This window comes from Pseudochaenichthys georgianus, chromosome 17, assembly GCF_902827115.2.
Source record: "Pseudochaenichthys georgianus chromosome 17, fPseGeo1.2, whole genome shotgun sequence".
NCBI classification, from domain to species: Eukaryota; Metazoa; Chordata; class Actinopteri; order Perciformes; family Channichthyidae; genus Pseudochaenichthys; species Pseudochaenichthys georgianus.
In genome coordinates this window covers 21,987,799-21,991,857 of record NC_047519.1, presented here as the reverse complement: position 1 = coordinate 21,991,857, position 4,059 = coordinate 21,987,799, and positions in this window count along the sequence as shown.

Sequence of the window (4,059 nt, the reverse complement as noted above, 5' to 3'; positions counted from 1 at the left end):
AAAAATAATTAATAGATCTCATTTTATTTAAACACTTTGAGTTGGATTTTATTAACTTAGTCTGCAGCCAAAGCTTGACATACTGTATATTACATTACATTGCATTTAGCTGACGCTTTTATCCAAAGCGACTTACAATAAGTACATTCGACCAGGAAGACACAACCTTGAAGAAAACAGAATCATATAAGTACATCAGGTTTCATAGAGCCAAGTATTTCAAGTGCTACTCAACTGGCTATAGATAAGCCAGTCCTTTATTAGTATATAAGTGCTCTGTTAGCAGTTCTTTGTTAGTAATTCTATCGGTCGAGGTGGAGTTGAAAGAGATGAGTTTTCAGTCTGCGCCGGAAGGTGTGTAAGCTTTCTGCTGTCCTGATGTCAATGGGGAGCTCATTCCACCATTTTGGAGCCAGGATAGCAAACCCACGTGTTTTTGCAGATGGGAACTTGGGTCCCCATCAGCCGCAGGTGCAGCGAGTCGTTTGGCTGATGCAGAGCGTAGAGCACGCGCTGGGGTGTACAGTTTAACCATGTCCTGGATGTAGGAAGGGCCAGATCCATTCGCAGCATGGTACGCAAGTACCAGTGTCTTGAAGTGGATTCTAGCAGTTACCGGAAGCCAGTGGAGGGAGCGGAGGAGCGGTGTGGTGTGGGAAAATGTAGGAAGGTTGAAGACCAGACGAGCCGCTGCATTCTGAATGAGCTGCAGAGGTCGGATGGCACATGCAGGTAGATCAGCCAGGAGGGAGTTGCAGTAGTCTAGGCGTGAGGTGACGAGAACCTGGACCAGAACCTGCGTCGCTTTCTGGGTCAGCTGGGGACGTATCCTCCTGATTTTGTAAAGTGTGTATCTGCAGCAGCGGGTTGTAGCAGCGATGTTTGCAGTGAAGGACAGGTTGTTATCTAGGGTCACACCCAGATTCCTTGCAGTCTGGGTCGGGGAAACAACGGAGGTGCCGATGTTGATAGTCAGGTCAAGAGTGGGACAATCTTTTCCCGGAATGAAAAGCAGTTCAGTCTTGTCAAGGTTGAGCTTGAGATGATGAGCGGACATCCACTGAGAGATGTCAGCTAAACAAGCAGAGATGCGTGCTACGACCTGGGTCTCTGAGCGGGGGAAAGGACAGAATTAATTGGGTGTCATCAGCGTAGCAGTGGTATGAAAAACCATGCGGGCTAATGACAGATCCGAGCGAGTTTGTGTACAAGGAGAAGAGGAGGGGACCGAGAACAGAGCCCTGAGGGACCCCTGTAGTTAATTGACAAGGGTCGGACTCGGACCCTCTCCAAGTTACCCTGTAGGTACGGTCTTTGAGGTATGAGGTGAGGAGGGAAAGTGCAGAGCCTGAAACTCCAAGTTCTTGGAGAGTGCGAAGGAGGATCTGATGGTTCACCGTGTCGAATGCAGCAGACAGGTCCAACAGGATCATGACAGAGGAGAGGGATGCTGCTTTAGCAGTGTGCAGTTCCTCAGTGACAGCAATGAGGGCAGTTTCTGTGGAGTGACCTGCCTTGAAACCAGACTGGTGCGGATCCAGAAGGTTGTTCTGATGGAGATAGCAGGAGAGTTGTCTAAAGACAGCGCGTTCAAGTGTTTTAGACAGGAACGGGAGGAGAGAGACAGGCCTGTAGTTTATAACATCTGACGGGTTGAGAGTGAGTTTCTTTAGGAGAGGGTTTACTCTTGCCTCCTTGAGACTGTTTGGAAAGTGACCAGAAGTTAGAGAAGTGTTGATGAAATGGGTGAGAAATGGTAGAATATCAGGAGCGATAGTCTGAAGGAGGTTTGAAGGGATAGGGTCCAGAGGACAGGTGGTAGGGCGGGCAGAGGTAATGAGGGTAAGAACCTCACTTGGAGAGAGAGGGGAAAAGGAGGTCAGTGTGTGGGTGAAAGGAGGGTCTGGTGATCCAGCGGTGAGTAGAGGTGAGTCAGAAAAAGAAGAGCGAATATCATCAACCTTTTTTTCAGCAATTGGAACGAGTCAGAGGAAGGGAGGGCTGAGAGCACCGATGAGGCAAAGGTAGAGGGGGAGAGGGAACGGAGGTTACGGCGGACAGGTGCAGGATGAGAAGAGATTAGTTTGTTATGTTTGGAAAGGGGTAGAGAGAATGAAATGAAGAAGTGATCGGATGTGTGGAGCGGGTTTACAGAGAGGTTAGAAGTAGCGCAGTTCCGTGAGAATATGAGATCAAGGACATTGCCAGCTTTATGAGTTGGTGGGGACGGAGACAGTGAGAAAGCAAAGGCGGTTAACAGAGATGTTAGTTCGTCTATCTTCCCCGTCTGGAGGTTGAAGTCTCCGAGAAGTACAGCGGGAGGACCAGTTTCAGGGATGTGTGAGAGGAGATTATCTAGTTCCTCCAAGAAGTCCCCCAAGGCGCCTGGTGGACGGTAGAGAACAACAATGGTTAATTTTATAGGATGGGTTACTGTGACGGCATGGAATTCAAAGGTGGAAGGAGTGAAGTTAGGTAGCGTGAAGAGGGAAAAGCTCCATTTGGGAGAGAGAGGAGACCAGTGCCACCTCCTCTGCCAGTGGGTCTGGGTGTATGGGAGAAGGAATATGCTGTGGAGAGAGCTGCTGGGGTGGATGTGTTGGATGGAGTAATCCACGTCTCAGTGAGAGCAAGGAAATCCAGAGACTGCAGGGAGGCATAGCCAGAGATGAAGTCAGCCTTAGGAACAGCTGACTGGCAGTTCCACAGGCCGCCTGAAACTAGATGTTGGATCTCAGTGGAGCATGTGGGATAGACGAGAGCAGGCCGGTTATATCGATTACGAGATACACGGGGCCAGTGATAATTGCGAGAAGACACATAAACAGGACTGGAGAAAATACACATGATTATAGCATGAGGGGCTAGAAAGCTAAAGAAAATAAAAATAAAACACCAGCGATACTTAGCTCAATCAAAGTAGGATTTGCCTCCTCTTTGCCTCCCGCAGGACTCCAATGTCTTTGTCGGTCTTACTCCCGCAGGACTCCAATGTCTTTGTCGGTCTGACGCTCAAAGAAAGAGCTACCTAAAATGGACGCCTGATTGCTTAGTTCTCACAGCTGTGGTGCCACGCCCCTCTAATTAGTTAACTCTCTACAGTTGATGGGCGACAGCTGAGAGGCCGTGCCTATTTAAAAGCAGCCTAGATTTCCTACTGAGAGCAGTGTAAGAGGTTCACGTGATCAGATCTGAGATTTAATTTCTCTCAAAAGCGCCGTTTTTAGCTACAATAACTACAGAACAATTATACAGAGTAGAATAACTGAAATAGAGAAGTCTAATTAAACAAGAATAGTACTTACAGTGGCTGCTGCGTCAATAGGTATTGTCACCACCGGGTCAAAATGCACAGGTCAGAGATACATCTATAGAGATAATGCCTTTTCATAGGATTATTTAAATACTGGTTTTGATCTCTTTAAGGGATTTTTTGATGGTAACCTTAAGATTAAATATCACCAGTGTTCATTTGTGAGCATGTGTTTCCAAAATGTCTTGCAATGTTTTGATTGAATAATATTCTGTAGGATTTTTAAACCTGAAATTAATGCAAAATTGTAAAATTAAAAAAGTGTTTAACACTGAAGTAATAGCAATGCTGGCGCTGCAGACATTTTGGTAGTGGGACTTGATTGAATTTCTTTGAAAGGTCACATGTTGACAATCACACTCATGGCCGGAAGAGAGGCGTGGAGCAGAGCTGATACAATTCAATATCTGCCCAAATATGTCACTCCAGTTCCTGCCTCTCAGGGCTGCCCATTACTGTGAGAAGTGTTATTGTCCATGACTGCAGACCACACACACACACACACACACACACACACACACACACACACACACACACACACACACACACACACACACACACACACACACACACACACACACACACACACACACACACACACACACACACACACACACACACACACACACACACACACACACACACACACACACACACAACATGATCGACCGCACTACGTTTTTGCTAAGTGCAGTGCTCCTGTTATCAGGACACTCAATAATCCCTCTGATGGAAATGTGGCCGGT